Source organism: Dermacentor albipictus, chromosome 3, assembly GCF_038994185.2.
Source record: "Dermacentor albipictus isolate Rhodes 1998 colony chromosome 3, USDA_Dalb.pri_finalv2, whole genome shotgun sequence".
NCBI classification, from domain to species: Eukaryota; Metazoa; Arthropoda; class Arachnida; order Ixodida; family Ixodidae; genus Dermacentor; species Dermacentor albipictus.
In genome coordinates this window covers 104,863,799-104,888,035 of record NC_091823.1, presented here as the reverse complement: position 1 = coordinate 104,888,035, position 24,237 = coordinate 104,863,799, and the positions used below count along the sequence as shown (strand labels likewise).

Below are 24,237 nucleotides of genomic sequence, written 5' to 3'. Positions count from 1 at the left end.
TTTCCTAGGCGACGCTGGTTCGTAGAAAAGTGTCTCCTCTAGAGTCGGACAGTTCGTGGAGAGAGTTTTCACGCACACACACAAAGGGGCCTGTAACACTGCGGAGCATCCGCCAGACCAGCGACCGTGCACTCCAGACAACTATAACAAATTAGGAATCCATCCTCCGTTTCGATGAAGCATGGTGGTTGAGCATCCTTTTTGCCCGGGGTGTTACACGTCAACCGTAACAGCAGCAGCCACTCGAGACAACTATAACAGATTAAAAATCCACCCTCCGTTTCGATGAGGCATGGTGGTGGAGCATCCTTTTTTCCCGGGGTGCTACACGTGAACCGTAACATTGTGTACGCGCTCGAGCGTGGAAGCACGAGGTGGCCGGTGCGGCATGCGCAGTGAAGAAAAATAAAGACAAGCACCTACGTATAAGCAAGTGCCACAAAAGATCACTCAGCGAATCGGCAAATCACGCATGGCTAAAGCAGCCCACAGAAGGAGGAGGGTGCAAATCGGGAGAGACAGACAGAACTGAGAAGCGGAGCAAGGAATACGCGTTGGCATGGGTCAGACGTCAACGCTCTGGAGGCAAAGAGCTGTCGGAGGGACCCGGTTGAGCGCCAATGCACGAGGAAGACCTCTCGGTGACGCGCCCTCCACTCCCGTTGACCAGGCGATGAAGTAGAGTCTGCGAGAGCTCGCCTGCCGTCACCGCTGGTGCAGCTTCATTGAACGGCGCACTGCACCAGCTTCGTGAGACGCCACCAAAACTATGAGTGTGCTATGGTTGTCGGATTGAACACTTCGTAGTGACGTTTGGTCTCGCTCGCCCCCAAGCCCTGTGCCGATCTATTTGCAGCTTTTATGTTTGAATATGTGTTTCTGTGCTGTGATCGCTCCATTCCTGCCTTGCTGCCCTAGGAGGCGCGTGTGACTCTCACAATTAGGCCTGCTCCCCGAACCACATCGCAACATCCTCCTTTCCTTGTGAAGGCATCTGCAGCGATCAAAAAACTCGCTTGATAGGCGCGCTGGAGACAACGGCTGTGTTCTGACGCGTGAACAGCCTTCTCAGAAGACTGTGGTTACTCAATGGCATGACTCTCAGATCGGGCTCCTGTATTAAGTGCAACGCCTCACTGCTACTGGAGCTAGAAGACCCTCGGCATTGAACCAGTTAAAACATGAAAAAATTTTCAAAGTCAGTTCTTTGACATCAACGTTCGAACTGGCCATCCCTATAGAAGGGGTGTTTTAATTTGTCAGCCGACATTCGGTAGCCCTCCTCTCGGTTCCCTTCACGTTTTAGCCATTTAGACCTCAGCGACTAATTGTAGCTTGAGCCAAAATTATTCGCGTTCTTTGAAAAGGTGGGTAAATCTGTAGTGTAGTTTATTACAACGCTCCATATTATTCAACCTTAATATATTCTTCGCCTGTTACAATTCCGAAATTAAGAGTATCAGTAACGTATATAGGGTGTCCCACGCAAATTTATCCAAAGTTTAAAAATATGTAAATGCTACGTAGCTGAACAGAACCAAGGTAGTGTTGTTTGCCGTCGCATGGGGATACTAAGATTATTTTTTGCATTCCGCCTAATCATATGTTTAGTCTTATTGAATTAATTAACTTCAAAATATTAAAACTTATTTAAATGTGTCAATGACAAAATTGTAGAGCAACACGAAAAGCTCCCGACACAGCTTTCTGATGCGCAACATGTGCTACATAAAAGTGTTTTTCCGAGCGCGAAAGAAGCCCCTGAATATATGCAAAGTGCCTCGAGCAGCCAGTCGCGCGGCAATTTTGCATGTATTCGGGGGCTTACGGGTGCCGATCCCGAAGATAGTGCAATGCCGGGCCGACCCGCGGCAGGGGTGAAGCACTCCCCATACGTGTGCTGATCCCGAAAGTAGTACTACAATGCCATGCAGACCCGCGGATGAGGTGCAGTTCGCCAGTAAGGAGCCCTCATTCACAGCTTCGCTGGTCATCGTTCTTCACAGAGTGGAAGGGCACTGAATTGTTGCTGTACCCACGAAGTGTTTTTGAAACTGGATTGATTGATTGATTGATTGATTGATTGATTGATTGATTGATTGATTGATTGATTGATTGATTGATTGATTGATTGATTGATTGATTGATTGATTGATTGATTGATTGATTGATTGATTGATTGATTGATTGATTGATTGATTGATTGATGTCGAAAACTAAATGGGCTGGCCATTGTAAAAACACAACATGCACTTTAACATAGTTGCTATTAAGCCCGCTAAGCTCTACTTCCGCCGCAGTGTTTACGGTCTGTTTGTTTACTTCTTTCTTTTTTATATGTCGCCGAGAGCAGTGCCGTCAGTGGGAATGTGATGTGCTCGGTACACGGGTGTCTATCTTACAACATGCGGTAGCGCCAGTCAAGATACCACCTGCGCGATGGTGCTATTCCACACTGTACCAGCGAACGTCGCCTCAATCAACATAGCCCATGTAAACTGCGGATAGATAATCTGGATGCTCCCTTTTACTGCTGAAGCTGTCTTTGATGGATAGTAACCTTACACTGCAGGCTTCCAGTATCAGGATAAAACTAAAATGTCCCTGTACTGATGGATATGACGGCGTCCAATTCCTGCTTAAAAATAAGTTATATAACGAAGAAAAGTATTTCCTCCGTTTGTTCTACCGTGAAAGTAGGAAAACCTTGACAGCGCTGCGAATAACATCTCTAAACGCTTGTTTTCGTTTTTTTCTTGCCCTTCAGTCTTGTTTTGTGCCGCTCCAATTATAAACCTTTAAACAGGAAGTAAACAATGTTTTGCAATTGTCTTTATCTTCAAATCAGTCCACACTCTTCAAAAGTTTCCGGCCCATCATCAATACCGTGCTCCTCATCTCTGATCATGAACTACCTGAATAGTGTATTCTTTTTTATTTCAGAGCACCGCCAAAGCCGTCCTATAACTTGTTCGTGCAATTACAAGCCCATAAGCAGCTTTGCGCTAAAACTGCACATTAACGCGATGCCGCACATAACACTCACGTCTGCGGCTGAGATACCTGATGCTGTTAGGTGGTACCCTGAAATTTTCTAAAGGCCACTGGACTTTCCGGCAGACAAGCTACTGTAAAACACTGGGAGGTGTTGAAGTAAGTGCCACTTTTAGGTGATGCGATCGTTGGTGACTAACTAAGGACTGGAGTGATATCATCTCTTCTCTTCGATACGCGTTCAACATCTACAAGAGCAGTCGACAGCCAATGCTGGTTTAATGCTGCCTCGCAAACTACAATATATGTCCTTTAAGCTGCTTATGACTACCAGTCCACATTATTATAGTTGTACAGAGTCTTGAAACTGTAAAAGCGCACAAAGACGAGATGACGAGAGTGGATAGGAGGAAGTGCTTTCCTATAATGGATAACGAATGGTTAACTAGCCCAGTTGTCCATTCTTCTACAGAGTAAGGCTATCTTGTCTATGACTTTTTAAGATGTTACGGCATCCACATAGGCGAACACAAGCCAGATGCCGTTATGCTTTGCAATCTCGCTTTAGCGACAATACGAGGAGCGCTCTATAACAGTAAGCTATACGACAGACAGCCTTTTTCTTTAAACTGGGCGTTCTAAGTGAAAGCACAAAAGCGTTTCTTTCTCTCCACGTTTGAGCCTTGGAAGGCATGTGCTGTGCGAGTTCCTTGTTTGTCAGAGCAGCCAGCTGAACAGAAACGGATAAGTCACATTTAACACGTGTCCCTGCAATTTCCTTGCTTTCGGTGAGTTTACTTGAGTTTACTCGCAGATATAGCGATGTATAAGCCTTCTTTAGTCGTCTTTAGCCTTCTTCCTCTTCTACCTCGTCTTTGTTCACCTTGTTTAGCGCTGTTAAGCTCCGTAATAATGCAATAAGCAAATCACACGACTTGCAGCAATAACGGAAGCAGTTAAAAATTAAAAGATCATGGGACGAATTGCGCCTATTTGCAGCTCACTGTTTACCACTATACTTATACGTAGTTATCATTTGTTATTCACCATGTATTCTTGTAGCACTTGTGGTTCTCATTACCGGTGGGTAAAGCCAGCGCACGCCTTTACAGTGCCGCTCTTACAGGCGACCGTATACGAACACTCCGGAAATGCTCAGTGATAAATTTTCTACTTGCACAAGTGCTTCATCGCTTTCACAAAGTTAGGTTACTATGAATAAAAACATGCCCTGACTGCTCTTTCTTCAAATCGGCTCGGAAATCTATTGTAAGGTGTATGAGAAAGAAGATTATGCAAGATAACGGATTTGAGAAGTCAAGGAGGAAGAAGTGAGAACCGTAATGGCGACCAGCCCCAAAGATGTTCTTAACATTATTTCCAGCACACATTAATTTTGGAAAACTAATATTGGCACCAGGTCACTGTGGATTACATTTAAATTAAATAGCATATTCATTGGTGTGAGCAAACTTGAATTAGGCGATAATATCGGTTCATCTAGTATTGGCACACATAACAGCGATTGGATAGCCAAAATATTGAGTTTGTAGAGATATCATTGAAATAATAACATCATCGACAGAACTTCAGCCCCCAAAATTACCGTGGAAAACGCGGTGGCGTCCATCAAGACAAACAGAAGTACTGACCACCAGATTATGCTGCCGTGTACCTTAATTAAACCTATGTATATTTACATAGGGCAGGCCTGGCGATATCGCCCCTGTGTCGATTCTGCCTAAAAATAAAAACTACAGAACACTACTTTTGAATAGGTCGCCGCTATAAGATAATAAAAACAGATGACTTCTTGAAATTCTGCTTGCAAAAATTAGGCTTAAACTTAAGATCAGCAATTGTACTAGCTTTCGGTGCCTCAGTACTGAGTTTTTGCCACAGGGACATTATTGATACCGTTTGAGGTTTCATTCAGTCAACAAAACGAATAGCATTTTAAATTCATACATTTACAATTATCTTAATGATATGGGATGGTTGAATGATAGCACTGCTATGATAAATTTTACTAGTTAGGAAAATTGATGATTCTGTTTGAGTTGCTAAATTGCACTGGTATATTCTTGAAATACATGTAACGCTCTGATGCCCAATACTGCACCTATCCCCCGGGGTGGGTATCAGCCAAATTTTAGGAACATCATCATATTATAATGGCGACCGTATGACTATAATTCATCTTGTTACAAGTTTGGCGCAGCTTACTACAGGATCCTGCGTTAATCGTCTGATGACATTGTCACCATCGTGGCAACATTGTCCTTAGGACATCGCCGATTTCCTCGTGAAAATGTGTGCCAACGTCACGGCCATGGATCTGGTGGGTGTCAACCTGATGAGCGGTGCATACTGTGTCTATGGTGGGAGGTTGGCCTGTTATCTTGAACTATGGCTGTTTTTTCCTAAAACGCGCAAACATGCTTTTCGGTGACCAAGCTGCGATGAGTACTGTCAAAATAAATAGCAGCGACCATCAGCATGAAGTAACAATGGCGCCTATTTATAGGAAGCACCGCGACGCGAAAGCACAACGAAATGAAGGAATTTCCTGCGAACAAGAAACAGATGTTTCCAGAACGAAAGCTGTTTACAAAATGGGATCCATGTGCAAGAGGAAAACTGCCAGCGGCAACAGCAGCTGTTGGAACGCATAATGCAAACGGGCTTCTAACGGTCTCTGAGGACACGAATGGTACTTGTTAAGCAGAATATCTTCGAAGGGTCATTGACAGAGAGTGCTCAGGCCTGGTTTGATTTTCATGACTACGCCTGTGACCATAATCGATGGCAAGATTATACTGACAAGGTTATGAACATGTGGTTCTACCTCGGAAGCCTTGGAAAGACTTGATATGTGATACGAGTCACAGAAAAGGCAAGAGATCCTGGGGCGGACGGGAAAAAAACTTTTTGATCACATTTTCTGTGAACACGCTTCAAAGTTGGGACAGTGCAATAGCTTGCAAGTATGTTGCCGACGCTGTGCATGAATATCTTTTTAAAACGGGGAGGCTATTGCACACAACCGATTCTGCGCTTTGAGACTAATTGCTCGTGCCCCTCTTGATAATGGGCTTTCCTAAGCGGATGCAGTATCAAGTTCAACTTGGGGCATCACATACGCAAGAAGACCTCCTGCCAATTATGTAGAATAATTTGTTCAGAAATGGCAACAGCGGCCAGCAGAAGTCAATGTCAATGAAATATCTCTAGTACCGTGGTTGCGAGGCAACAGTTATTCGAAGGCAGGCAGAAAGCCTGGTACATTTGTGGAATACTTTTCTAAACAGAAGAAAAGAAATAATTAGAAAGATGCCTCCCGACCACTTGCTACCCCTACAGGAAAGAAACAGCTTTCCTCATTGATCGTTCAATGATATGTTTCCGCACAAGTAAATAGAAAGAATGTGAAAGCACTCGTGAACAGCGGAGCGTCAATCAGTGTGGTCAACAAGGACGAAATTCCAGAGTTAAACAGAACCAAAGAATATTCTGTCATCATCTACGTGTTCGTTGGAAACAAGTGCACAGTGCATGGACGCATATGATCATTACGTGTCAGGGCAAGAGTACCCCTGCAAAAGCCCCAGCTTTTAGCGGTGTGTAATACCAAATGCTCTTGTGCCGTCCAGTAATGCAAAGTTCTGTTTAAACCTCTGCTGGGATTGTCTATTCAAACGCAAGACGATTGCCGATAGCCTTCTTTCACAGTCCTAGAAGATAACCCTCGCAAGCCAACCGCAGCAGAAGACGTACCTCGGATGCAATCACAGCTACTTTGTGTCGGAGGCTACCCAAAAGCGACGTCAAAGTTTCATGTCCCATTCGAGGCATGAGATACAACAGTACTGGAGAGGAAGGCCCACAACATGTTGAGAGACAAGGATCTTTGGCTGAAAGAATAGCTGCAGAAAATTCTTGATGCTGGTGCCAACGCCCCTCTACATCTTCTTTTGCTTTTCTAATCATGAAGGGGCCTCAAGAGGATGGAACAATTTGGCCGGTGCCCCGACTACAGGCATATAAAAAGACAGATCGACCTTTTATGGTTTACTATGCCACATATAGACAAAATAACTTATGAAACCATCGGCTGCTAAGTTTTTCTCGTCTCAACCTTAGAAAAGGCTTCTGACTAGCGTCTTTGCAAGAAGAGACGAAGAAGTTCTCAGCATTCGTCACATCGTTAGGTGTTTATGAATACAATCAACTCACACTTGGAACTCCTCTCAACGTGAACATTGACATTATCTATTGTATCCATGTTCAAAAGAGGAACACTCCAAACACCTGGCGAATGCTTCGCATGCGCTCAGTGACGCGGAGCTCAAGACAAAAGAGAAGAAAAGTGAGTTCTTCAAGTCGAAGGTGGTTTCCCTTGGAAGAGTGTTCGACAGAGCTACCGAGAGCATTAAAGAGGGGCCTGTTAAAAGGATCACGAATCTTACAAAAGCGCCCAAAGTTCACTCCCTGAGGCGTTGGACCCGACAAAAGGTAAATTTTTGTGAGCTACGTAAAGCTCCTGAAGTGACCAGCGGCGACTCGCTGGTCACTTCAGGAGCTTTACGTAGCTCACAAAAATTTACCTTTTGTCGGGACCAACGCCTGCGAAGATATCTATAAAGGACTAGTACAGTGTTGTTACGAAGGTTGACGGGCAGAGGCAACGTCCCTGCCGGAGTGAACGAGACAGTGGTATCAGCGGACGAACGCCAGGTTTATTCATACACTAGAATATAAAGGAGAGGCAAGGGCAGACGGAAGGTGTGATAGAAAGACTGCTTCATGCGCACTAGAGGAAATAGCTTGCTCGTCAAGTTCATGGGTTACGGCACTGCTTCAACCTTACTAACCAAAACGCATAACCGGCTTCTTCGATCGTGCAGAGCGACGTAGCTTCTGTGGTCGCGCTTCGGGAATTCTCTCGGATGTTTCAGCCGCCACTTGGTTCTTTTAATACCGGGGAACCTGTTGTACGAGACCTCGACAGGTCGACGGCTAATGGAGTCTCATCTATGCTCCGCTTACCAACTTGAGCCAAGCTCGTACCATCCAGGAGGCGAGCGCTGAAATTGGCTTCCACAGTGCCCGGGGGCCAATTATCGCCGGCGCCGTAATTTCGCACGTATACAGTCTCTCGGTACAAAATTCCAGCCCGAGTCATTCGCAGCTTTGGCAGGGCAGGCTGTGGAAGGAAAAGACATGTCCAGTCTTGTGCGCAACCAATAACCTAATAGCATCTCTGAAGGAGAAGAGCCCAATTGGTGTTGTGCGTTTTGATAATTGCACAACACCTGGACCAACGACGTTATGAGGCAAACGCCTCCTGTCTTCTTCAAGCCCTCTTTGTGCGCACGGCTCGCTCGGCTAGGCCATTACTCTGGGGACGATATGACGGTATTTGTTTATGCGTGATTCCTTGTCCCTGCATATACTCCTCGAACTCCCATGTCGTGAATGGCGTCCCATTGTCGGACACGACCGTGCGTGATATGGCAAAATGGCTAAATATTATTGTGAGGGCATTAATGGTGCTGTGACAGTTCACCTACGACACAGGAATAACCTCATCCCACTCTGCATGTGAATTGTCCGCTAGCAGTATCATTTTCCTTTCTATTGGTCGACGACATAGTCGATGTGCAGGCACGCCCACGTTTCGCGCGTATCGGGACAATTCACTGGTTGTTTTGCCTAAGGTATCAGTAATGTTTGCACACAGTTGTGGCATGTCACAGCAAGGCGCTCGATGTCGTGCTTTAGGCCGGGCCACCCAAATAAAGACCAGGATTTTGCCTTGATAGCGGACACGCCTTAGTGAGCTGCATGTAGTAGCTTTAGCAGCTTGCATCACGCATCTGTTGGCACTACAAAGCGATGTAAACCGGAATGGTCTCCCCTCAGGACCTCCGCATTCTCCACAGCGCCAAAAGTATCTCTCCCCATTCTTTCACCTGGTTTTACCGCTCAATTGGGGTTGACTGAGAGCTCTCCCTGTAACCCTAAAGAGGGTGCGCACAAGGCCGCGCTAGGACTCGCCCACCACTCCGCCTCCGAAGTCCACTTGCCCCGCAGGGAACCCTTGCTGATGTTCAATAAGATCGCCACACACTATGTCAAGACGGGTGTTCCGCTTCCCGTACCCTGCCTTATGCTAGGCACGGGCGGCGACTCTTCGACATTTACAAGCTCATGCGTATCCTAACCTTGTGGTTCTTCATGGAATATACCCTGAAAGGTATCCCAGTGCGGACTGCCCTGCCTGTGGAATAACGGAAGTATTGGATCATGTGTTGTAAGAGTGTGAAGCCATCGGCTCCTTCTTCAGCGAGGATAGGTGGGCTGCGCCCTTGAGCAGGCCTGGACTCAACTACCAAACCCTGGCCGTCCGGAATGCCCGCGATCGGGCCGTCAAGCTCGGCTTTGCAGTCCCTGCGTGGGACTAGCCGGCAGGCTTGAAGTCTCCCCTGAATCTCCTTTGGACTGAATAAAGTTCTTTCACTCACTCACCCTAGTAGACCACTTCCTCAGTAACAGACAGCTCATGCCACTTATGTAGAGCTCTGCCATTTCTTTGGTTTCCATGTCAAAACTGTGCGGCCAACCTTCCCGTGTGTATTTGTGTACCTGTGAGAGTACCTCATTAGCGACGGCGAGTGCTTTGAGTTCCTTTAATGGCACGGCAGGCTCATTGCACCGGACCAGGGTCAGTGGGATTCGGGCCTCATCTTCCTGGTCCACTTCCTCCTCTATAAGTTGAAGTAGGCATCGGTCATACCCATGAATTTTCCAGGCTTATGTTGCAACCGATATCGGTGGGCCCCAAGTATGATAGCCCATCGCTGAATGCGGGCAGCGGCCATAACCGGCGTTTGCCTCTCCGCTCTTAGAAGATCCAACAATGGCTGGTGGTCAGTTATAAGTGTGAATTGCCTGCCCAGCAGTTAATCTCAGAATATTGTGACACCGTAGACAAGAGCTAATGCCTCACGTTCTATATGCGAATAATTCTTTTCTGTGGTAGTGGGCGTCCGAGATCTCAATACTAGGGACTCATACTCTCTTGCAATTCGATGGAATACGGCCGCTCCCGCACCGGAGGGGCACGCATAAGCCTCCAAAAATAGCTCTCTTGCAGGGTCGCAGGGAGTCAGCACCGGAACGGAACACAAAACGGCTTTAGCCTTCCGGCCCTTCCCAAGACCATTACGATTTCCGTTGCAGTAGTCGGTATAAGGTGCTGAAGAACGTGGATAGATTAGGCAAGACTTTGTGATAAGAAGTAAGCACGCCCAAAAAAAACCGAGCTCCACAACACTTCGAGAAGTCAGAGCCAGCTTAACTGCCTCCATGTTCTTCTCTTAGGGGTGCAACCCTTTCTACGTCCAACCCGTCCAACCCTTTCTTTATCGCCTATTTGGCACTTGTCCACCCAGAGCTTGATGCCGTATTCCCTGAAACGCTGCAGAACTGCTTGCCGGTTGGCATTCAGCTCATCGCTGGCATCTGCTCTTAGGACAACATCTAAGTACGCTTGAACCCCTGGAAGGCCTTGCAGAACATACTCAATCGTTCTTTGAAAAATCGGAGCCGTGGAAGCAACTCCAAGTGGCAGCCGATTATAACATCAAAGCCCTTCTAAGCGTTTATAACAGCTCATTTACGAGAATCTTCGTCTGGAAGAATTTGGCTATAGGCATCACGTAAGTACAGGACGCTGAACTGCTGTCAACCACGAAGCGTAGCGAAAACGTCGTCTACTACGGGTAGAGGATACATTTCCATTTAACAGAGTGTGTTCAGCGTTACCTTAAAATATCCGCACATGCAAACTGTCCCATCGATTTTCATTACGGGAACCACCGGAGTGGCCCATTCTGCGTAGAAAACAGTCGAAATAATGCCCATGGGCACGAGTTGGTCTGACGCGGGGCAGACCTTGTCTAACAGACTTGCTTTGCAGACCCTTGGTGTTGCTTTTTCCTTTATTACGCGCGAGACTCGTGAGTCCCGCGCCCTCCTTGAACGTACTGGTCCGTCACGGGTGCAGCTCCTTGACTCTCCAGCTTCCCTTCGGCCGACTGCGACGGGATGTGAAGGTGCGGCGCCCCTTGTATCTGATGTTTCTGCAACAAATTACGGCCGCAAAGGCTAGAACTTTCGCAGTTCTGCACTACGCGATTGCAATGAACTGTCACAGACTTAGAGGAAGCCTCCATTTGCAGAACGCCAAGCACTGGTAACTTTCCAAGGTAAGATGGAAGGGTTAACGCAGCCTCACAAAACGATGGCCACTTATGACGATGGGCTTCCTATGTTGCTTCGGGCATCCCGCAGATAGGCGAGCCGATGTCGATTGTTTTCCTCAGTGGAATTTCATTCCACGTGATAAATTTTCGTATGGCCGGAACTAAACATTAATTACTTTTTACTGAGCACATTTCCAAGGCACTGCTGCCGCTATCTTCAGTTTTCGCTGAACCCTTGGTTTTCACCAAGATTCTATGGGTGGGAACTGTTCAGGAGCATGTCGCCCGCGTTTGTAGCACGGGCACCTTCTTAGCGAGGACGCAATGGCTTGATGGTCCTCTCTGCCACAGCAGCTACAGTGTTGCGATAACATGCTCCGCTCATTCCTTAATATTTCGGGTTCCTCTTTTCGGGGAAAGTTGAGCCCTCCGATGGTTTCACCTTACCTGTCCGTCTGTTGCGAACCTAGCTGTGCTTTCTGCTGCTAGAGCAAGTGTTTCGGCTCCCAAAAAAGTCAAGTATTTTTTTGTTAGTAGCTGTTTCTGCAAGTTTTTCAACCGCACTCCACAAATGATGCGATCCCTCAGCATTCTCTGTAACATCGAAATTGCAGTTATGGGCTATCCTACGTATCTCGACGATAAATGCCTGCATAGACCCTCCTTCTTGTTGGCTTTGATGAAAGAATTTGAAACTTTCATTTTGAAACTATAAATGTTGCACGACTTCATAGCGTAGTGGGCTTGTATTTCTCGGTGCGGCTCTACCACAAAAAATCTCCACGGTCCTACATCCTAACGCTACAACCAATAAGGCCCTCTCTTTGGCGTCGTCTGTAACATCGTTTGCTTCAAAGTAAACGTCGACTTTAACGAGATACGCGTGCCGCTTCTCTGTGTCCTCTATGAAATCTGGAAACTTGATAGCCATGAGTGCTGCTGGGCCCATAGAGAAAGACATTCAACGAAAGCGGACACTCCCAAGAGCCCATAGGCCGAATCCGTTGTGGCGCACCAAGCGGAGGGGATTAACTCCTTCCGGTTTCGGTTTAGGGCGCGTGCGTTTTGAACGCTAGCTGGCACACGCTACACCGGCTGCGTTACTCGGCGACTTGCATTCCTGATTTTTTTTTTTTGCTTCTGCAGCTCAGTCACGCGCAGTCTTAACAGGGAATCCTTTATTTAATTAAAGTGACTGCGAATTATCTTTACAAGCCTCCATCAAATATGCGCCACGTGCAATTTCATAAAATAGGCGCAAAACGCCTTGTAAATGCGGAAATCTTGATTTCGCTCTATATGAATGCTTGTTACGAGCTTTTCGTGCATTCATCCAACGTTGTGGCGCCACATGAGCAGCAGTAGTTCCCCTACGAAGGCTCCACCGAACGGTATCAGCTGAAGAAAGTGCATTACAAGCATGTGTCATTTTGGTATTTAGACCTTATAGGAATACTACATGTCGATGGGAAACGTGCAAAAGTGGCGAATTAGCGCAAAGTTACGAAATGGCGAAAAGTGGCGAACATTACAAACAACAACAATTCTCTTTTACTTACATGGCGTCGAAAATACCCGACTCCTACCAAGCCGTACTATTAATTATGAAGAAAAACATCTGGTCTCCAAGCATTCCCCCGTTTCCAGGCATTATTCCCAGCACTTTAAGAGCACAAATGCATGGACGACTGCACGCTTCCAAAAAAACTTGACCTCAGCCAACGCGATAGTAAGCTACAGACACAGAGGTGACCACAACACAGGCTCCCAGCCAAACCATGCTAGACGCTAGCAGAACGCCTTCTAATCACACTCAAGAGAACTGAGTGGGTGCAATGCCTGTTTTGAGTCATTCAGAAGACAGAATTTTCGAGTTATTGGTTTTTGAGCTCCTTGGCGTTATCTTTTGCGCATTCTGTCGGCGCAAGCAGCCCACTCCAGTGCTATCACTCTTGGAAATCGTTCGTCACGTCTTCAGATAGCGTGAGTACCGAAAAAAGGCATACGTTATGGGGCTACAGAAACCGTCACAAGCTTGTCTCACCAAAATTCTGTACATGCCAAACTGACTGTCACGACGGCCGGCTTGCTTTTTTGCTGTTTCTCAAAGCCAGGCGTGAAGAGTGTGCCTCAATAGTATCCCCGAAGGTTACGAAAATAATTATAATAATTTTGAGGGTGACAGTATTTCTCACGAACTTGTCCCGGCAGATTGAGTACACGCGAAACTAACTGCGTCACACGGCTGAGGTGCTTTTCGTTGTGTCACAAAGCCGGGTGTGGCGAGCATGCCGAAAAACTACCGAAATAAGTTATTATAATGTCGGGTCTTATAGACGGAAATAAGTTATAGTAATGTTGGGGCTTATAGAAACCGTCGTTAACATTTCCCAGTACGTGTCATTAACTCAAATTAGCTACGCCAGGACGGCCGAGCTATCTTTCTCTAACTGCGTCACAAGTTTCAGCTCCACACCGCAAAAGCCAAAAGCGCTTGAAATGTCTCGCATACTGTCAAACAAAGTTTCTAACCTTGCCGTAGTCCAATAGTGCAGTGGCACCGTGTGGGAATACAGAATTAACGCAAGAATTCGCCGGGAACCCAACAAACACGGTACATCCAAAAGTGACAGGTCGCCGAACAGGCGAACTTTACATGCGCAACCGGCCTCGCTGGCTAGGGTGGCCCGTCTGGCGCATGATGCGTGCATCTGTCGTGCCGGGCGTGCCGTTAGCTTGTTGCAGGGTGCCACAAAATAAAATTGGTCACAAAGTATGAGCTTACGTATACGCAAAAATTTTTAGATTTAGCGGGGAAAGAATAAAAACAAATAAAACGTTGTCTGTAAGTTCATTTCACATTCTGTTCTTTTCCATGCTCGCGTCAACTAACGGATGGGATTAACACTAGCCGTGACGTGTTTCCTGTTTCCTGTGACGTGTTTCCTGTTGCCAGCTTTCGCCGAGTGTCCCCTCTTGCAGCATTTCTTTCTCTTTGCTGGACCGATGGGTGTGTTCGTGTCGTGGCTGGTTCCCAGCCGCTGTTGCGTATCGGTGGGAATGCTAGTCGCCCCTGTTACAAAGGTTCATGGGTGGAAGCAACGCCCCTGCCATAGTGAACGAGTAAGTCGTACCAGCCGAAGAATGCTGGGTTTGTTCACGCTCGTGACTATAAAGGAAAGGCAAAGGAAGAGGGAAGGTGTGATAGAAAGACTCTGCACATGCGCACTAGAGGAGATAGCTTGTACGTCAAATTCGACGTGAGTGTTCGACGGAGCTACCAACAGCATTAAACAGGAGTCCGTTAAAAGCGTCGCGGAGCTTACAAACGCGCACAGAATTCGCTCCCTGAGGCTCTTCCTGGGACGCGCAGTTCACTTCAGGAACGTCATTAAATATTTCGCCGAGATCACCAAGTGATTGATCACAAAGGAGATGTACCCTTTGTCGGGACCAACGCCTACGAAAAGGTTTATGAAGGACCAGCACAATTTATATCATCGGACTCTGTTCTTGTCCTGCCGGATTGTAATTTATCGTTTGAGATGAACACGGACGCATCAAATTGTGGTACAGGGGTGGTTCTGTCCCGAATAAATTTTAAATGTCCCGTTCAGCAGCCTCCTGGTATAGCATACTACTCCTGAACCTTTAACCTTACTCAGATAAATTGTACTACAACTAAGAGACAGGCACTAGCCATTTTCATGGCTATACGTTACTTCCAGTTACATCGAGGGAGGGAAATTGAAATTGTAAACATAAAATTAAGCACTAACCCATCTTTTAACTATGTCAGAGCCCAGAGGGAAGCTGGCCCCTTGGGTCAATGAGCTCCAGCTTTCAGGTCTTTCACTGTGCAGGCAGTCATCTTACAGTTGCTGATGCCCTGTCTCGGTTAGCAGTTGAGGTACCATGTGGAATGGTCCAGTGGACAAACTTATGGGAATGATATGACCACACACACTTTGAGTATGGAAGGTTCGCTGAACCAGGAACTCTCATAGCAAAAGTACTTCACTTATGTCATAATAGCCCTGAACTCGGTGGTCATGACGGCTTCTGGTTACCGCATAATAAGCTTTTCAAAGTTTTACATGGAAATATAAGAAAACTAACATCACAGACTACGTCAATTCGTGCCACTTCTACCACGTCAACAAGGCCAAACACCGGCCACGACCCGACGAACTGGTCTTGTCATTTAATATCGATAAACCCTCTCAGGTAATGCCCGTAGAATTTGTTGAACTGAAGAAGACTCCTGAAGTTCGCACGACGCAATATTTTCTGGTTGCATTAGATCAGCGCACTAGAATGGTAGCAGCGCGTCCTGGAGGAGAAAACATTAACAGCGTTACGGCCCTTCTTGATCGAGCAATAACTACACAGTTGAAAGTAGTGATATCAGACAATCGACGCGCACTCCTAAGCAAGAAGCTTCAGTAGACGGCCGATAGCCATGGTGTTACGTTAATATGCTGTGCTCCATGTTACCCGTAGGCAAACGAAATGGCCGAGAGAGTGATTCGTGACCTTAAGTAGTTCATCCCCATGTATCCAACGTTTAATGAAGAATCTAAAAGCTGTCTAGAAGCGGCTGCGACTCACCACAACAAGACGCGCGCTATCAGTCTTGCTTGAAGCCCTCATTTTTCTGCTTATAGCGAAGTATCGACGCTACGAGCTAACAAGGAACTTGGAATTGAAGACAACATGCGCCTGTCTGAGTGATACAAAAGTAACGAGGAAGAAACTACACATTTAAAAGTGATGAAGTTCCAATTTTACAATCGGCACCAAGGACACCGTGTTGATATTGCACTGAACTATTTTGTGTTTGTACGGAAGGGGCAACCCGGTGGCGATACAGAAAACTTGGCCTTTGCAAAGGCGTACAAACATCGGTACAGCTAGATGCGCTTAAGACTATCGGGTACCTCAATAACGGACAGCTCGAATTCACTGGGATAATCATTTTTCTCCGCTGACACCCCACAAGGTGGGAACAAGAAAAACGGGGGTGTGTAAAGTGATGAGAAAGATGACACAAGATGGCGTTTTTTTAGAATTCCCGGAGAAAACAGAAAACCAACAGTAATGGGGATCGTGCTCTTACAGTTGTTACATTAATATGTCACCTTACAAGAAAAAATATTCATCTCAGTGTAACCAACCTGTTCGAAAATGGTACTCTTTTATGTTAAAGCCACTTCATCTCTCAAAATTTTAATCAGTCATTTCTAATAGATAAGGACCCTTTCAACCGCTCTTTCAGCCGAGAAATTTATTTAACTGACAAGGAGCCTTTTTCTGCCCGCTGCGCATTTCTGGAGGCATTTTACCCCGTTCTGCTGTTTGTCCGCAAGCGATCGCCTTTCTCAAATGTCCTCGGCATTCCTTACACACCCTTCTGAAAATATTATTTATGTAGGCAACTTATCCGGTTTTTTTTCGATGAACGAGGCCGACAGGCCCTTTATCACTGTTTATGTAATCTCTTAATAGATTTTGCTATGCCAAACCATATCATTATATCAAAGTGGCCTATCAAAACCCCTGCGGGCTTACGTTTTTCTCTGTACTATAGGATGACTATAGTTGTGTTCTTTTATTAAAAAATCCTTGTGGTTCTTTCTATTCCGCGGTCAGCAATGCTCAAGCTATCCCTCGTGATATTACAGGGTTGGCGTAATATCCATCCAGGACTTTACGGCAAGTGTGTGTGAAAAACAACTAAAACATTATACTTGAAAAGTCAGTGCACTTTTGACATTTGCGGAACAATACCAAAACCAACAGACACGAACGGTGACCTACGAGTAAAGGGCTGTTTGGTGTGCGTAAGCGTTCACACTCACCTCTATGTCCTTGAACACATATAAAATGATATATTCAGTTGCATAAACATAAATGCTTCTCGCAGAACAGTAAGCCATTGGTTGCAGTTCATCGGTATTGTTTGTCTGTTTTCGTGTTGGTCCATATGTCCACCAGTCAACCAGTTGGCTGACTATTATGCTTCCCAAGGAAGCACACAGGTAGACACATGGACTCGCGCGAAAGCAGGCATACACGAACGATGAACTGCAACCGATGGTTTATTGTTTTGCGATATATTCGTGATCTAGTTAGCCCATGGATATACCCTCATCAATGCCAGCACTCGTGCTCGTCTGCCATGTCTGCGAATTTAAGTAAGCTGCCTTTACCACAGAAATGACCGACCAACCAACTACCTCAAATCTAAGCAAACGACATCCTCCTTTGCTCTGCCATGAAGACTGCTCACACCGAGAACCTCCCATAAATCCGAATTTTTTTCGTTACCGAGCCACTCTCGCCAATCACAGACACTCACGCACCATTTTCTATATGCGACAGCAGTTCGATATTTTCGATACAGGAGTCAGTCCACGCCAACTGTCAACCGTAGCGCTCGACCAATATTCATTTTTCTAAAAAAAATTCCTAAACATTTACAGGTATAAAACAATTACTTGTACATTATTTTCCTAAAATATGCGGAGCTCAAAAAAATTTTACGCCCGTGAGGGCAGTTTGAATTTCACAAAGCCGTGAAAGACCAGGTGCGAAACCAAAATTTTCGAAAAATCGACCGTTTCGTGCACTGCTTCAAAATTTACGTTTGTGTGTTGGCCCGTCATTTTTGTTCCATTAGAAAACAGTTTTACAAAATACTATTGTGTTCTCTAAACCTTAGTACCGGGGTAAAAATGCGCAAATTATAGTGTTCTTGGGAAGTTTTTTTCACAAAAAATGATCACAGAACAAAACCTGGGGCGCGATTAGAGATCTTTGTTCGAAACGCGTGTTCCGTTTGCGTTCAGTTTCGCCTCACGCGACTGGCCTATCACGTGAAACGAAACTCACCGCAAACTGACAGTGCGTTTCCAGCAGCGATCTCCCATCGCGCCCCTGGAATTATTTTCATATAACTGTCCGTAAAATATACTATCTTCTAAAATTTTATTTTAAACCTCGAATTATTTTCATATAACTGTCCATAAAACGTACTATATTCTAAACTATTACTTTCGCCTCTGTGCTGCACACAGGATCTAAGATAAATGCCTGCATTTGACATAAATGCTATTTTGACCTATGTTTAGACGTTGGTAACACACTAAGTTGGGCATGAACGCGGATATAATTTTCCACTTTCACCACGGAAAATTTAATAAAATAACTTGCATTTCCAATGAGAACGAAACATTTGAACTTGAGTCTCGCCACCACTGCAATATTTTGGTACGCGCTTCAAATTCACCTGATAGTATGCTGGCGGAAAATGCAAACCAGGGTGATGCAGATGCTGGTTTGTGCGGAAAGGAATAAAATCCGTCATCACAAACAGTTTGCACGAACTTAAATCCTGAAAGTATACCTATACTTTAGGCAGATTGACACTGCGCACTGCCGTGCTTCTGGAAGTATACATATACAGCCGCCTAAGCGTGAAGTGGTATAGCGGGCCACAAAATGGTTTTCATGAGTGCTAACTAGGAGAACCACTTGCACGACACACGTTCCGTCACCGCGAAGCCAGCGAAAAAAAAAGACAAATAAATTTGGTGAATACCGCTGATAGGCTGCTTTACTTAGCATATTTCACAAGTTCCGCGATATCTATCTACTATTATTCTGGCTACTTGGGACCCGACAGGCAGTAGTTGATAAACTTTATGTTTGGACACGCAGCACCCGAATTCCCGGATGTCAAGCTTGAAGAAAACAATAAGTAGAGCTCTTTAATATTGGCGGCATTGAGGTGCCTAAGTCAATGGTATTGTTATATTAGTGACTCTGTTATCGTGTTTATATAAGGGGCGATCATTTTTAAGTTTTAAGAATTTTTTTTAACTTAGGCTGCTGCAGGTAACATAACCCTGGTTCTTGAGCGGGATTAGTCACAGAGGCGGACATTACATTCACGAGAAATCAAAACACATATTCAACAAATTAGGAAATTTCACAAATTAGCTTCCTAAATATTTACTTTACAACACATATTGCAATTTATGAATTGTGGTTGGTGAGTTTAGAAGGTGCATTCACTTGAAATGAATTTCCACAATAACACTAGCTTCGAGATATCTGACATAAACACACCGCAATAATGTACTGTTGTTCCGCTTACTTTTACAACATAACGCTCTTCTGTGCATAGCAGCACAAAAGTAACCAGAGCACCCACGTATTTCGTCCCACATTTTGGGAAATAATATCTCGACACTTGTGTTTGCCTGGAATTATTTACTCAGTAGCGCAAAAGCACATGGACGACGAAAAAAAACAACAGACGGGACATAAGACTGTGTCCCCTCTGTTTCTTTCGTTGTCCATGTGCTTCTGCGCTACTGTGCAAATAATGTCAGATTAACTAGCACACCAGTCTGTCCTTTTGAACATCCTGGAAATTCATTTGAAGTGAATATGTTTTGCAGGCTCACCGGCTATGATTAGCAAATTTCAACATATGTTGTGAGGCAACCAATTAACAAGTTAATTAGTAAGGTTGTTGTAATTATTTGAATAGGTCTTTCGATTTCCTGTGTTAGAAACGTCTGCCTCTTCTAATTATCCAGCTCAAGGACAGGCATAATACTTTCAGCCATGGGCGATTTTGAAAAATTACTTAAAACGAAAAAATTATCTTCCCCTATATTATACGCAGAAAACAGCATGGAAAAAAAGAACCGAACACCATATGCCTCAGGTACACCACCCATTTTTTAAGTAGCAGATTCAGTTGGTGTGTTTGCCCCGCCAACTAGCTATGAGGCGAAGTCGAAGCGCGAAACAGAATATTGCAATGGTGAGACTCGAATTCAAATTTTTTTATTGGTGAAAACATTAATCACTTCGATTAAAATATACATGGCGAAGTACTTACGCTTCTTAATTATATCCGCTTTTCCGAGTACTTTGTCATAGGCCGCCTTAGTATGTTACCGATGCCTGAACACAAGCCACAATAGCATTTTTACCAAATTGGGGCTTTTTTTTAGATCCTGTGTGCTGAATATAGGCGAAAAAACGTTTAAGAAGATAGTACGTTTTGGCAATGTTCCATAAAAATAATCCCAGACTTCCTTCCGTGACCATATTTTGTAGCAAGTTTCCCAAAAACGCCATAATTTAGGCATATTTACATGGTGCTATGGAATAAAACATAGAAGCACTTCGTAAAAAAACATTTTATATCCAGAAAACGCAAAAACGCGAAAGTTTAAAGAATCCGCGATGGGGTCGATTTTTGGCGAACTTTTGTTTCCCATCTGGTTTTATGCCGTTTCGTGAAATTGAAATGGTCCTCACAAGCGCAAAATGTTGTTTCCATTTAATATATGTTTTAGGAAAATACTGTGCAACTAAATCATATATGCGTGGAACTTTTCGTTCACAATGATGGCTGGGTAGACTAGTTGGTAAAGCACCGCAAAGCGTTAACAGCGTGTGGCACAGACCAACGCTAAAAGTTCCGGCGCTCACGTCTTGGGCTCCATGGCCAACTTGGGCCCTCGGCTGAAAACACGTTTCACATCACTAGGAAGGAGCATACTTTTAATGGTGTGGACCGGATTGCTTGAGGTAGGGTTCCTTTTGTAAACGATGGATAGAAGACCGAGCCGCAAGTCTATGTGCGCTGTTAACACTTCAAAATCCTTTACGAACTTGCCAACCAAGCCATCTTTGTGACCTTCATTTGCACATCCCTGGGCTTCTTTAATTGTTGTCTACCCCTCCGCACACTCTCATCACACTTCCTGCCTTTGCAAGATGCCGGTCGCAGGACCTAGCCTACGCAACAAAAGTCATTCACCGGCTGCCCCTATACGTTTGGAGGCCTTCCGCCAGCTCGAAAGCGTGGACTCGCCGTATGCGAAGTAGACAGAGATGAGTGGTGAGAGCGAAGTCACTTTTATAAGGAGCGTTTGTTTTAACGTTTGCACAGAGGTGTAGGGGTTATCCGCGCCAGAACACTGTTGAAGGAATGCTTGCGCATCTTGGACACTAGAGCCGAGTGCTGGTGGAAGCATATGCTGCCGAGTCTAAGGGCCATCGTTTAGCGAACAAAGCCTACAGCAACCACTTTTGTCCACACAGTTGAAGACCTGCTCTTTCCTTGTAATTTGAAACGCTTCCTCAGCCAAGAACCCAAGTTCGCCGTGTAGCACAAGATGTTAGCGCTGGAACTTTTAGCGGTGGTTTAGCGCTGTGTGCTCTTATTCTTCCCTCTGTCCCCGTTTATGTGCGCTGTTAGCTTTATTATAATTTTTGAGGGAAATGTACCTTGCTCGAGCGTCATGATAAGAACAGTAGGCGTGGAACAGCTTAAAGCAGGGACGCTCTAATGCAAAGCTGTTCCGATTTATTTCCGTTCTAGCGCCACCATTAGCCGTCCGCATTATTAGAAATTTTCGTCAGAAAAATGTGCCCAAAGGAAGCCAGGAATTATTCTTATAGAACTCTCCCTAAATAGTGCTATCTTCAAAAATTTTATTTTCGCCCATGTGCTACGCACATTCTCTAATATGCCACAGTGAATTTCACACAAATGCTATTTTTACCTATGTTTATACGTCGCTAACACACTAAAGTTTCCCATAAAAAAACACGCAGAAAAGCGAGTATATTTTAGTAGCACAACTTCTTTTGCCATCGAAATTTTAATCGAAGTAATTTGCATTTTCATCGTCAAAAAAATTTACTATTTGATCCAGAGTTCTCATTCCCTTCAATAGGTCGTTTGGTTTTTCACAGTAGAACTTCTCGTCCCTTTTTGTCGTGTCTTCTACAAGTGGTGCTGCACAATGTCAGCAAAACGCATTTCACACCGTTGATATTGGTAGACAAGCTCATCGCGAAAGCCTACAGGGTACTTTTAGGGAAATTCACTGGTAACATCGGCTGCGATCCACCTACAGCAAAAATTGTGGTCAATTGTAATTTTATTTTCGAACGCATCAAAATATCTTGCAATAATTTTACTGAAATTTCAAGGCATGTTACTGCAGCACTGTATTTAAACACCAGCGTAAAAGTTCAGTATATTTAATCAAACTCTTGCAATGTATTTGAACGCTCTCATGTAGAGATGGAGCAGGCTCTCCAACTAAAGGATTTGCGCTTCCTTTTTTTTTCCCAGAAGACACATTTAGACGCCCAATTTTCCTCTATACATGCAGCTATAATCGATGCTCTCATTTTTGTGTTATAGCATTAGACATTGGAGATGTACAAATACAGGGCACTAAGCATAAAGCTACTCCAATCTATTTCTATTCTATCGCCACCATTAGCCATCTGCATTAGTCTAAAATTGTCGGGGCATGCTCCCTACACAGCTCTGTCAGGCAACGTAACAAAAACCATGAGAACTCCACCTCGATATTATGTGCGGACATAGATTATTCACGCTAAGGCTGAACAAAAGAAACAATATCCTTTCGTTTCTACGCCTTTGTCTCAATTAGTCATCTGCTCTTGGTCAAAAATGTTTCGGCCACGCCCACATCGCTTGTCTATCACGCGACTTCGCAAAACCACGAGAACTCGGCATTTAAATGTGACTTGTATGTACTAAACATGAGTGATTATGTCGCACTCCACAATGTTTTCCGCTGATGAACTTCAAAAACTCGAAAGAGTGCCGGTCAGGGGTCTTCAGCCAGATACCGCTCAGCTTCGAAACGAAACAGAACACGAAGCAACAATTCGAGTATATTCTTAATAAAACACTGCGCACTTAAGTAGCCTATGCTCGCAGGTGACGAATTTTTGTAGAAGCAGGATAATTCAATGCTTTTCGTCTCGTAATGAAATTCCGAGCAATGCCATGGCGAGCGTTTCATACAGGGCGCTCGCCTAAACTGATTAGGCTAGACTTTATCCGATTAAGCTAGACTTCATCCAGTTAATATTGTGCTGCACGATATTGACTGGATGAAGGCTAGCCTAATTTGCCAAGAAAGAAGCTGGAAGTCACGCCTATACCTGGAGCCCCCCGACTATAATTACCGGCAATCACACTGAATCAAAACGTAGGAACCCTCCCCTCTCCCCTCCGTCATACCGGTGGTGCTTACGCCACACGCTAAAGCATTTTTCATTGGGCACTTCAACTTTTTCCCCCCAATTGTGAACGAACGTTGGCATATGTCTTGTCATGTTTAATCCCGACCAGACGAGCTTCCGTCGAACTCTCGCTTATAGGCAAAAGTAAAGGAAAAGCGGCACTTATAGCCGATAAGTTGTTTCCAACGGGACTGCCATCTTGGGGCGATAAACCAAACAGATTAGCCGCAGAAGTGACGCATATGTCGCTACACCTTTAAAAACGGGAGTAGTTGCGCTCATTTGTGTTTTAAAGTTATAGCACAATTTCGCTATCGGTAGCATACAGTTGTTCATTCATTAAAATTTCTCTTTAAAATTAGGTTTCAGTACGGCTCCTCTAAGAAAAAAAGTTATTCACAAACCATCAAAACTCATTATCTAAGTAAGCGAATAGTTTTCTTTTTATTATCCCTCTGTAGCACCCGATGATAAGTGAAATTCGACGGATGTACTAGCAAGTGTCTGAAGACATCCTCCGTAAGACTTGAATGACCTTTTTTTTGTAATTCATTCAATATTTCGTTGTCAAATATGTTGAACAAGCAAAAGCAAGGGTTTTTCGTAGCGTAATAAATTAAGTCCATTTATTTCTTCATGGGGTGTCAAAAATGACTGTCCAACTGAAAAAAAAAGGTAACCGCGCGCATCGCACCTTAAGTCATTAGCGAAGTACTTCTAGAAGTCATTTTGAAGCAGCAGTCCATTGCCTTCGATACCGCCACAGCGCATGGAGCGATCTCAGAGACCAAGATCAACGGGAAATGATTGCTGAAGTTCCGCTTCGCGGCGCTGACCGCTGAAGTCTGTCATCTGGTCCCAGTCTCGGCTG

General features: G+C 44.9%; 1 long non-coding RNA gene across 1 annotated transcript in view; it reads left to right on the top strand.

Annotated features, from left to right (window-relative positions):
* Positions 1 to 3,588: 3,588 nt before the first annotated feature.
* LOC135904911 (uncharacterized) overlaps positions 3,589 to 24,237 on the top strand; it is a 55,792-nt gene continuing 35,143 nt past the window's right edge. Inside the window, exon 1 of the long non-coding RNA XR_010565252.1 lies at positions 3,589 to 3,782. This is a non-coding gene — a long non-coding RNA (uncharacterized lncRNA). The remainder of the gene's footprint in view (positions 3,783 to 24,237) is intronic.